The sequence below is a fragment of the Leuciscus leuciscus genome (genome assembly GCF_965113295.1).
Source record: "Leuciscus leuciscus genome assembly, chromosome: 16".
Taxonomy (NCBI): domain Eukaryota; kingdom Metazoa; phylum Chordata; class Actinopteri; order Cypriniformes; family Leuciscidae; genus Leuciscus; species Leuciscus leuciscus.
In genome coordinates, this window is record NC_138740.1 from 14,939,580 (window position 1) to 14,952,784 (window position 13,205).

General features: G+C 39.0%; 1 protein-coding gene across 2 annotated transcripts in view; it reads right to left on the reverse strand.

Moving 5' to 3' along the window:
- The window catches only part of trpc5b (transient receptor potential cation channel, subfamily C, member 5b), a 66,651-nt gene that overhangs the window by 40,389 nt on the left and 13,057 nt on the right, over positions 1–13,205 (reverse strand). Inside the window, exon 1 of one of the 2 annotated variants that reach the window (XM_082141842.1) lies at positions 7,342–7,895. The exons of the other annotated variant lie outside the window; for it this stretch is intronic. The gene's annotated coding sequence lies outside the window, so the exon portion shown is untranslated. Of the gene's footprint in view, positions 1–7,341; positions 7,896–13,205 lie in introns of those variants that run through there. 2 annotated transcript variants of the gene reach the window in all.

A 13,205-nucleotide genomic window follows, 5' to 3' on the forward strand; every position in this document is an offset into this window, starting at 1 on the left:
TTTAACAGGGTGACTATGCTTGTGTCCTTTTACTGATATCCAGTAAAACATTTTCAATTGTTGCCACCTATTTACCAAAGGCATTTCTCTCATTTCCACCTGTAACGCCGCTACTGGGTATGAGTATGCGATTTCAGTCGCAGTCATGGCTGAAATACAGGGTGACAGGAAATGACAAGACAGGAACTGATGTTACAGGAACAGGAAGTGACAGAGTTCAATATTCCGGCGAGGGCTCCCTCTGGAGGACAGGAGCCAGTACAAGGGGCAAGGCTAAATTATTTATTTTTATTTTGTGTGTGTGTGTGTGTGTGTGTGTGTGTGTGTGTGTGTGTGTGTGTGTGTGTGTGTGTGTGTGTGTGTGTGTGTGTGTGTGTGTGTGTGTGTTGTGCGTTGTACTTAACTTGTATTGAACCCGGGAATATGCTTTCAAAAGGAAAATAAATTATTTAAATAAAATGTCCACGTGAGCATGCAAAAGCTTTTAGCACCTGATGAAGGACAGCATGCAAGTGAACAGGAGTGTATGTTTTGGATCTATTATTATAAGATATTGGTTGATATTGAATATTTAATTGAGGATCTTTGTTTCCTTTTATTATTACTTTTAGATTTAGACTACATACAGTATTTCTATTATCTAGAAGTACCTGAAAGGGATGGCAACAGTTATGGTAAATGGTAAATGGACTGCATTTATATAGCGCTTTCACAGACCCAATGGCCACCAAAGCGCTTTACAATATTGCCTCACATTCACCCATTCACTCACTCATTCATACACCGACGGCGGTGTCAGCCATGCAAGGCGATCCATCTCGTCGGGAGCAGCTGGGGTTAGGTGTCTTGCTCAAGGACACCTCGACACTTGGTCAGGTGGAACCGGGGATTGAACCACCAACCTTCCGGTTTGTAGACAATCTACATGAACCACTGAGCCACTGCCGCCCCTGTTATGACAAAAACACAACCCTTTTAATGATGTGATGAATGCTGTCCATTTAAGAAAAGAAAAAAAAACAGCTTGATTTAACTTTTATATTCTCTCTTTATATGTTTCGATTGATTGTATAACCACATGAATATCAATCTGTCTCGAATGCATCTTTCATCACATTTATTTTTGGTTTTTTAATAATCAGATATCTACCGTAAGTATGACTAAGTGTAAATAGCCCTTTTGCAATGTGATGCAAAATAAAGATCAGATGCAATCAATCCAGTTACTGTACTGTTTTTGTAATGTATAACTGTAAATATCAGTTATGTTAGGCCAGCTAAATACATATTTGTTGTATGTTAATGATATAGATTTAAAAAAAATTGTGGAGGCTAAAATTGATCTTGATATATGACAACCAATGGGTGAGATGACAAATGTTCTATTGTTGTAAAACAATGTGAGAAACATATAGTTAATGAATCTTGACAGAGATCATAATATCATGTACTGGATACCATTTTTTGGGGGGATTTTTTTTTGGATACAATGTAGAGATAGGCCAACAAGAGTTCGATTCTACCATATGACAACCTTTGAATAAGGGCTGCACAGTTAATAGTTTCCAAACCATGGCCATTTCTGCAGTGAAGCAAAACTGATTGAAAATACGAGTGAGGGCTGCTGCAATGATAAGAGCAGATAAGGAGAACTGGGCCAAGACCATCAGACCAAGCAGGTTTTTCGAAATTCTGTTCACATTGTTATAACATATTTGTTACACTGTCATGTATTCCCTGTGTGTTCGTGGACTCTTTTGTTATGTCCTGTCTTGTGCCATGTTTTGTAGTTCTTTGTAGTTTTTCATGTTGATTAGCATCCCCAGGTGTTTCCCATTTACCACGCCCCCTTGTTATCTTGTTAAGTTAGTCTTTCCTGTGTATATATAGTGCTTGTGTTTCACTTGTGTTTTGTTAGTTGTTGTGGCTGTTATGTGTGGTGTTTCCTCGTGTGACTTGTTCCTAAGTGTTTCCCTATGTGTTTTATTAAAGTATTTCTGCATTTAGATCCGCTACCCTGCCTGATCATTCACACGTGACAGAATGACTAACCAAAAATGGATTTTTTGGCTTGCTGCCATCTCGCGCCATTAGATGACGCCCAGCAAATGGATTGTTTTTGAGCAGGCTCGATGACAACATCGCCCAACAGATGCCGGAGGAATATGCCGGCTGGACCCTCAGTATATTGACCTCGGTTTGCGGCTGTGTGGATCTCCCTAAACTGTGGGGGAAGTGGAGGAGGATCCACCCTTTAAACAGTTTGTTTTAGGGGGCTATAAGGCCCAAGCTTCGACGGCCGTTGTGACTGCAGACGTCACCATCTGCCAGTACCATTCCGACCGCTGGACCCATCTCGTGGCGGAGAAGACTGGTGCCCAGTGTGGCGGATCCGCCGCTGACACCGGCGTGAGTTGCAGGCATCCCGAGGCCTTCGCTAGCGCAGCCTAAATCGGAGCTGCAGCGCCGCTTAACTCAGTGGTAGATTTTTTGGCTACTGTTCTCCCTCTGATGGCTGCCAACATTTTGTGTGTTTAAGATATACACACCACGCCTGTTTCTCCCGAGGTGGCAGCATTCTCTGAACTCACTGTTTCTCCTGATGCCTTTGTTACGGCCACTGGTGCCGTGTCTGAACTCTCTGTGCCCCCTGTGCCTTTTCTGAATTTTCAGTTTGCCTCGACATGACCACAGAGGTCGTATCCGAACTTCCTGTCTATATCTATGTGACTGTAGAAGTTGTATCTGAACTTCCTGTCTGTATCAACGCGTCTGTAGAGGTCGTATCTGAACTTCCTGTCTGTATCGACGCGACTGTAGAGGTCGTATCTGAACTTCCTGTCTGTATCGACGCGACTGTAGAGGTCGTATCTGAACTTCCTGTCTGTATCGACGCGACTGTAGAGGTCGTATCTGAACTTCCTGTCTATATCGACGCGTCTGTAGAGGTCGTATCTGAACTTCCTGTCTGTATCGACGCGACTGTAGAGGTCGTATCTGAACTTCCTGTCTGTATCGACGCGACTGTAGAGGTCGTATCTGAACTTCCTGTCTGTATCGACGCGACTGTAGAGGTTGTATCTGAACTTCCTGTCTGTATCGACGCGACTGTAGAGGTCGTATCTGAACTTCCTGTCTGTATCGACGCGACTGTAGAGGTCGTATCTGAATTTCCTGTCTGTATCAACACGACTGTAGAGGTCGTATCTGAACTTCCTGTCTGTATCAACACGACTGTAGAGGTCGTATCTGAACTTCCTGTTGTCAGCACACAAGTCACAGACTCAAAAACTGTGCTGATTTGAGCACTTTTATTTATGAAAAATAGCACGTCCAACCGCACTCAATGGCCCTGTCCTAAATGTCACACTTCACATGCATGGCCACCACGTGCACAAGATCATGAAGTCCATGAGACTGTAGGGTGTCCCATTTGTCATTTCAGGTTATAGAAATGTGCTCATGAGTTCCCCCTTTGCGCTTGATATGGTCCCTCGATGCGCACCTCTGTGGAGCCAGCACTGGGGCGAGCTCTGCAGCAGACTTCTACTTAACAGTCAAAACACTTTGTGGGTGCCATTTAGGACAGGGCCAGTGACACTACTTTGAAAGGTCTTGCGTGCTCAACTGTATGCAGAACAGGGCAGAACACCGAAAATGCAGTATACCTGGCCCTACATGTCAGGAGTGTGGGGCTTGCAGGGGAAAGAAAGGTAGCCACAGAAACGCAGACAGCATTAGTTTAGTTGGTATTAGGTAAAGGCTTCAGCCGGCCATAACACTGAATGTGTTTTTGAGACCGGAGCCCACACACAGCACAGACATTCAGTTCGAAACGCTAATTAGGGACAGGCAGCTGTTTACTAGAGTGTGGGTGAGCAATTCCACAGCATAGAAACCCCCCCCCTTTCTGTACTGATCGCTGTTAACCCTATAGAGCCGAACTGCGTCACAATCACTGTTGTTTTTCACAGAGCATCAATGATGGTGGACGAGAGGGCTTGTCTATGTAAAACCTGAACGCCACTTTGTTAAAATGACTCAGACAAGACGGTTCTCACCACAGAACAGGGTTGTTAACCAGACTGGCCTTATTTAATTGGTTTAAGGATATACTGACATCGGGATGCAGCTGACAGCAGGTGATGTCAGATGGTTGGTTGGAATATTTCATCTGGGAGACAATAAGATCATTTTTGGGGCCTATATATCCCTTAGCTGACACTAATATGATCCCAGGAGGCATCACAGTACCATTACTTGTCATCAGTACCACTGTACCATAAAATTACAGATTTTTTCACTAATTTGACTACTACACTGAACACAAAAACAAGAGGAATGTATTCAGAATGGAATACAACTATTCTGTATAAGTGGAATATTGCATACCATAATGCAATGAACTCAACTCACCCTTCCATTTCCAATGAGATAAATTAATGATTCTATTACCTATTTTATGATTTTTTTTTTTATCATTTCTTTCTATGATTATAGTGAACCTGCTGATATATATATATATAAATCATATTTTTTTCTGAAATGATAACTGATCACCAGTGTTATTTAAAAACAATATTGGAAATGTATCTTCACATAGCTTCAATGTAATGCATCTCACGGTTTAACATACACTAATATACCATTCTAAACATAGTGACAAATAGTGAAATTTGTTCAGAGCTGTCCTTTGAATTCATAGGGACCAGGGAGAAGGTTTTGCCCTAGTGTGTATACGGGTGCACCATTTCCGGTTGTGTTAGAAATGGCTTAATAATTTTAATGCAAGCACAATTAACAGTAATGATCCAATTATCAAGCACACTTTGAGTGATAATTGAGCATTTGTGTCTGCACCCTGTTGCTGTGTTTGACAGTTTCACGTTTATGACATATTCATGGAAACATTTCATATGGAGAACAGAACAAAAACAATGCTATTAACTAAGCAGGTGAAAAAGGAAGTGTCTTTGTTCAGGAAAGAACTCTAAAGATGCTGACCCACATGATGTTATATAATAAGAGATTTGCGAAAGCAGCCTTAAATATTATTTACACATAAGTTGATCGAAGCGTGAAATATGAAAATGAAGTCAAGTACATCAGAGCACACCTGTGACCAGCATGCCTGTAACCTACTTCATGCTGAACTATTTTCATGCCTGATAATATTTTCACTTTAAATTAAACCTGCAAAACATCCACTACCACTTTTTTAATGCTGTCAAGAAATCTTGATGTTTTCCTTATTGGCCTTACTGGGCCATTGTCAGGAAATGATGCTTTGTGCCTAAAAATATTTGTTGTTGTTTTCTGATTCTTTTTATTATTATTTTTTAAATAATTTTCTTTAAAAATGTTGCTTCCAATAATAAATCATACTTCTGAATAACAATTTTTTTTTACCAATTACAAAATTTTAAATCTAATTTTAATTAATTAATTAATTGTATTTTATTTTATAATTTAAATGTTTTTAATTACATAGTTTTATTTTAATGTCATATATATATATATATATATATATATATATATATATATATATATATATATATATATATATATATATATATTAACTATTGTATGATTATTATTACATTTTATTGACTGATTGATACAGGGTTATAGATAACAACATATATCTAATAACACCCTTAGTCAATATTTTTTGTGCTATATAGTTAAAACATTTTAAATAATAGAATACTTTTGGTTGATCCATGTCCATTTAAATGTGGAAATGTTACAATTTTACAGGTTTGAACAAAGAATGAAGGAAAAAGACAAAAAAAAAACCTATAGTGAGTAGGCTACATGTTGTTAATTAATATTATTCAGTACATTTTTGTGTAATTATTACACTGTAACAATGACACCTTAAAAAAAGTGAAACCAAAATTCCACTCAAATTTACTTTAAATTATATTTAGCCTCTAAAAAGTAATTCATGGGGCCTGTTAGCACAACTTTAATAAATGCATGGTTGCAAGTTAAAAATTCTAATTTATTGTTTTAATTAAACCTTTTAAGTTGCAAAAAAATGTTTGTAAATTTCTGTTGACATAATAATGTTGATCATTAAATCAACTTAATATTGTCTGTAATTTAAACTCAAATGTCTGCGTTAATTGGCTTTTTATTTATTTATTAGGTTGTAGCTAATAACTTAATGAAATTGTCTTGATAACTTCGGAATTATAGGCAGTGGATTTCTACTTCCCAGCATGCTTTGCATATGACTGGATAAGGAGAATAAATGTTGAAATTGAGTGTCATTTATTTGTTTTTTAGTGAAGGGAAAGACCTATTAGTGCTTAATGCTGTTATGTTTGACATTTAAAAGAGTTTCTGTAATGTTTTTGTAGTTACCACTGTCCTGAAGAGTAGATACATGATAAACACTACATTGATTCTACAAGCAATGACTTATATCAATATATCTTACTTGTTCATTAATTAAATATGCATGTTAAATAAGTTATGTTAGCTATGATAGTTGTTGATTTGAACTGAAATAGTTAAGATGAATTGGTTCCAGGGCTACAACTCTGGAAGTTGGACCGACTTAATTTTTTTGAGTAATCAACTTAAAAATGTGTGTTTTTGCTACAAATTCTTAGGTTCCTCTAACTCAGTGTAGCTTGTTGGTTGAATGTAAATTCACTCAATGTTGTCATAACGGAAAAAAAAAAATTGCGTAATTTTTTTTTTTTTTGCCAACACATTCTTTTTTTTAGTGTATTTAAATGTAATGGTTATGAATGAGGACATGCAAACTGTCTGATATTCCCATGAAACATTTAATATATATATATGTGGCTAAGTTCAGTGTCCTGTTAATTATATCAGAAGCAAGTCATGGCGACACATGGTACCGTTTCGTGAGGACAAGCCATCAAACATCGCTGTGGGAGATTCATTAAAGCCTTAATAACCTGTTGACAGTCGCAGACGGCTGCCACACTTAAATGTGTTTGTGTGCTTCGACAACAGTGTTTTTTCTAAGATATTGCTTAACCATTTTCTGAATGCTATAGTCTTAGCTATTAGTACAAACCCTTTCTACAAATCAGTTTTGCAGGCAATTTTCCGAAAGAGCCACTCATTGGTATAAACTGTTCATTCTCATCCTTTATGATAACATTTTCTTGATACATTCTCGCATCTTCTGTGTCAACCCTGTTCAAAGTCACAGATAGTAGCGAATACATTTGATGTGGATACTGATGTTTTTTCTCTCCACTGATCTCACTGCACCTTCAGCAACATGTTCAAATTATTATACTTTTCCAAATTATAATTTTTTCTCCACATGCAAAATTAGGAATGCGCACTCACCGGGCATCATCTGGCTTACATGTTTTGTCTCTTCAATCTCACAGGCAAATTTCAAGAATAATCTGTCTTCAAGCCTGCTGGCATTGCGCCTGGTCGTTTGCTCCGTAGGAGAACCATTGAGCGGTATTAAGCCCACCTCAGGGACTCCATTGATGGGTCACAGTGGAAAAGGCTCCAGCGTGTGGTTTCCAGCTGTTCGCTTTGATACGGATTCAGCCCACCCTGATGAGCAGCAATTCAACACATCTCACCAGGTGAAAGCACAGGAAAAGAACTAATCGATGCTGAAAAAAGGATATTTCCAGGTTTTCAGTGCCTCAAGTGTGTTTTGCAGTCGTTCCCTGTGTCCATCGAGGTTCACAGCCCCCTTATCGGTGGTGCGAGGGTACGGGGGGCTTGGCATGCGCTTGCCTCCGTTGTCATGGTTGCGGGATGGAGTGTCGTCTTCAGCTCCTGCTCTACCTCAGTCTGCCTCTGTGCCGCTCTGACTAGCTGTTCTCTCTCCGTTTTTTTCCCTTTTCCATCTTACCCTCCTCTCTCTGTGTCTCCATCCCTCCCTCCCTCTTGCAGCATCCCCCCAATTCCCCTTCCCCATTCTCTCTCCCCTCCTCTTCAGCACCCAGGTTGTTTTTTGGTTGTTGTCATCTCAAATCCTGCCTATCTCCTATTCTCTTCTTGAAGAGCTACGAGTGTTTCTCTGTTTCTCCCCTGACATTAATGTGTTGGTGTTTCTCTCCTGGGCACTTTGTTTCGCTCGCTGGGAATGACAGGACAAGTACAGGTGCTTGGTTGGCGACAGCTCAGCCCACTGGAGAACCAGGCAGATGTGTGGCGCTCAGCGCTGCGGTACGTTCTCTCGCCCTTCTAGGCGCACACACATCATGATTTTGTTACATTTCTCCATGGCTCACAGTCTCAGCCTAGCCAAAGTCTGTTCACTTTTGCTACTTCCGTTTCATCCCATAAAGCCATTTAGAGTTTTTTGGTAAAGGCATTTAGGCCCTGTTTACACCTGGTATTAAGATGCAATTTGTCGATTAAACACGGGTGGACGACGCTTAATACTGGTGTAAACGGGGTCTAAAACGTTTTGACCCCATTTATCCACCCTAATCGGCAATAAAAAGAAAAAACAAACCGTAGCTGGTTGTCGCGCATGTTGGTCAGATGGTTGCTTCTATTTTAGACCATTCTATCGCAATTTTTGTTTCATTTGGTTCAATTCCCAACTATTTGCGTCCCTGCTGAAATTGTATAACTATTCTTCCCAAACTATTTAATCCTGTTTCTACTGTCCGTTAACACCAAGCCAATTGTCAGCTGTCAGTCAAAGTTGGGCCATCGTTGAGTATCTGTCAGCTCAGTTTTTGCAGAACTAAAAGGACCCCATTGGCCATTTGTGGCCAATTGGGCTTGTTAAAGGGATAGTAGTTCACCCCAAAATTTTGTCATTACTTACTCAGTTGACGGTAGCCATTGACTTCCATAGTAGGAAAAAAAAATACTATGGAAATCAATGACCACCGTCAACATTCTTCCAAATATCTTCTTTTGTGTTCAGCAGTAGAAAGAATCTCATACAGGTTTGGAACAACTTGATGGTGAGTAAATTATGACAGAATTGCAGTGCAGTCAGTCAAAGTCAAAAGGGTACACAAAAATGGCTCTTCTAATTTTACATCTTCATCTTACCTGAGCATTCCCATCCGCAAATATTTTCATAACGAAATAACCGTTTGGACTGTTCGGTTTTCTTTGTCGCTAGTTCTCTGATGTCGGTTTGGTGTGTCTCGGGCTTAAAAAAAAGAATACATGAATTTCACATGTGCAAATTAACAAATACCAAATAAGGCCCATTCACACCAAGAACACTACAACTTTTGTCCAGATTTTTGCAGTCTAGACAAGTTAACGCTAGTTGCCGAAAGTCAGAAAAGCTAGTCTGCAGATATTTGGTAGTCAGATGATGGGCACAGACTACATAGCTTCAGACTTCAGATTCCAGCAAGTCAGAGGATATTTTAGAACACATTATTTTCATTTTTCATGGGTTTCCTAGTAACAATGTTTTTTTCATGATTTTGTTGTGTTCTGAACGACTTAAAAGTCTGGTATTTTGTGATATCCATGTTTCCTGCTGCTTTAAATCCCCAATCTCTTTAATGTGGCTTCTGATTGGTCAATCTTTTAATCGTTCATCAGCTGAAAAAAAGAAACGAAAAAAATCATTCTGAAAGTGTATTCAAACATTTCTCATCCACTTCATGTGGTCACAAATGATCTGAGTTATGATGATTCATTAAAACATTTGTGTGTAGGAAAAGGAATTTTAGGAGAAATAAAAAGCTTAAACTTAAATGAAACAAAAAATAACTTTAATGATTCCCATTCAGTCTGGACTACATTTATGATTTAGTTGGATGACTGCGGAAGAGCCTGAGGAACCCTGTTAGATAAGCATACGAATGAGTCTATCTGGTTTAATAGTGCACCCCTAATAACAAGGCTTGCATAATGAACATTTCAGAATGAATTTCTTTTCATTTAATAATACAGTATAATTATGTAATGCTTCCAGTGTCCAGATATCTTTTCAAGAAATCAGTATCAATGACCTTTTGGCACAGTTGCTATAATAATAACCCCAGTGCAGTAATCCCTGGTGGGTTATTCATCATGTCTAGTGTGGCTGTGGGCTATGGCATGTATAATGTATGGTTCCTCTGCGCTGAGATTTTGACAGCAGTAACAGTCATTCAAATGCAATAGTTACAAGACAGCACTATATTGATGATATCTAAGCATTTCTTGTTATTCTCCAAATTTTTCTACAATTAGCTCCACTTGATCATTCAAACTGTGTCTTGTAGATCATTTTGGTGTGCTATCTGTTTTTTAGACATTGCATTATATACACATCTAATCAACAGTGTTGATGTCAGGCTGTAGAAAAAACTAAAAAGGTATTGATAATTTTTGGTCAGAATATTATACAGACATTTCCTTTAACCATAATACACAATACAATGCAATGCGTAATTCAAAATATGGGTAAAACTCCTGTGAAAATCAATATGGAAAATTCCTTCATATTAACACAATACAAACTGGGCTCTATTTTAACAGACATTTCTTAGATTGCATACTGAATTGCTATAGGTCTGGCATTTTGTATATTTTGTAATATTTTTTGTTATTGTTTTTGAAAGAATTTTTGTGCTGACCAAGGCTACATATATTTGATCAAATATACAGTAAAGGCAAACATTATTACATTAATAAAATATCTGTTTTCCATTTTAATATATTTTAAAATGTAATTTATTGTGATGGCAAAGCTGAATTTTCAGCATCATTACTTTAGTATTCAGTTATACATGATCGTTCGTGAATCATTATAATATGCTGATTTGCTGCTCAAGCTCAAGAAACATTTCAGTGAGATTGGGTAAAAAGTGACAGTGACGAAAAAAGAAAAAAAAGTGACAGTGATGAACGCTGCATTTTTGTTACGTTGTGGTTCAATCACACGAAGGAGAAAATTTAATTCCAATAATTCATCTTTAATAATAAATCAAAACAGAAACAGAAAACCAAACTTAGTGCTAACCAGAACCGACAAGAGACCGAACTAAACAGGCGGTATATATACACAGGACTAAACCAGTAAGTTAACAATGGGCAGGTGGACACAATAGGTTACTATGGTAACATATAGGCACACACTAGGAAACTAGGTCAACTAAGGATGACAGGAAATGAACCCAGGAACTGGGAGAACAAAACTAAGCCAAAACAGAACAGTTTTACCCAAAGTAAAAAAAAATTTACTCTCTATGACCAGATAAAAAGCATTTCTCTGCTTAGCAGAAAATAGATTCTCAGTGCTTCGTCACGCTGCTGCTGTTTTTAAATATGCAGTGCTTGCATTGAAAACATTGGAAAAAAATATGCTGGCCTCAGATAAAAAAAATGTTTTGGTGGACACATGGTCTAATGCATATAATAACCTACCAACACTCATAAGTGAAAGTTCAACATTGTACAAATAGAACGTCTAGGTTACCTAACCCCCTGTTCCCTGAAGGAGGGGATGGAGACGTTACGTCAGTGATTGACGAGAGCGCTATTACCTTCGAGTGTTAACAGAAACAGAAGCACTTTGAGTGAGATTTGCATCGGGAAGCACACCCTGTGCTGCGGGTATATAGGAAGTGTGCAGAGAGACACTCGCTAAGTTTTCGCTAAGGAGTCGAACCCGGTCGCTCATCGGTGAGTCCAGGGATTGCGGCAACAGGACGTAATGTCTCTTTTCCCTCCTTCAGGGAACGGGGGTTACAATAGGTAACCTAGATGTTACCATTCAGTCAGTCACTACGTGATACTTCAGAGACTGATGAATTGGGATCCCTAAGAAAAATGCCACAAACGCTGTGCCTTCACCCGTGTAAGCCGCCTGATCCCCCCGCACCACTGGGGTGGAAGAAGGACAGGGCTTTACACAGAGAAAATCACTGCTGTTACTACTTACCCATTCAGTGAGAATATTGGATAACACTGGGAAAGCGTGCCTATTCCAACCGGAAAGGGATGCTACGGAGACCAGACCACACTGCCCTCTAGGGAGATAGTATGAGGAGTTACACATATGGACTGGCCAGAGGGCAGTGCTAAGTTACATATGGAAGGTCCATGCGGAGGATTGAACCTAGCCAGGGTGGAGGGGAAAGACAGGGGCTAGCCAACCAGGAAGGCGTACAGTGGAAGAATACACATATAGGATCGCCCGAAGGAGAATCACAACATATGTTTGACATATCAGTAGAGTTTTGGGGATTATAAAAAAAGCACTGGGTGGATTTTTATCATTTTAGGGTGGTTGTGTACACACACTGCCAACACACATTTATGTTCAAACACCATGTGAAAGTGAATTTTGCATAATAGGTGCCCTTTAAAGTGCCCACTTACTTTAACTTAAAATAAAGTGCCCACTTATAGCCCACTTAAAGTGTTTATTACAAAAACATTTCTAAATACTAACAATTAATAAATGTAAATGAACAAAAATTTGCGTTACATTTACAATCCTGTAAAAACAGCACCCCTACTTCCCGCACCCCTGCATGCTACTCTGTCTTAAGCTACATTTACACGACAACGTTTTTTTCTCATGCGCAAATTTGTGTTTTTGTAATGTAGATGATAACGATATAGTTTTCAAAAACGTGCACTTTGAAACTCGTTTTCAAGCCCCCAAAACGCCATTGTCATGTAAATGAATGGCCAAAACGCATAAAAAGTTTGCCGTTTTTAGTTGAAAACAGTGTGGTGTACACAGAAGGCAGCATATACAGCACTTCATGTAGGAAGCATGCCTATGATGCTTTAAGCTGCTGCCTAGCCAGCTCACTAGATTTTGGATCATAGCTGCAAATGTTGACTCACATAATTCACAGTTGTGCCAAGTGATGACAACAGCAAAGTAATTCAATTAAAATGTATATGTATGGTACTTTACACAATACAAATCTTGCCGAAGAAGCTTTAAGAAAAATAGAATAGCGCTTCACAAATCCCAGCAAACAACCCAAAGCCAACTCTGGCAGGAAAAATGCTAAGATCTTGAAGCCAATACAACATAAGCTTACCTAAGCTAAAACTTTAACACTACTCTCTCGCTGCCATGCACATTGCGATGGAGCAAAACTATCTATTGAAGTTTAAATAGCGAGAGATTACCTGCGAGAGGGAGGAATAAAGACAGGAGTGGCTGCATCCAGCTGCGACAGAGCTGGAATTCAGAGTGATTTGACACAGGCCACACATGGAGACAATCGGCTTAGTCTGTTACAGACACTTGA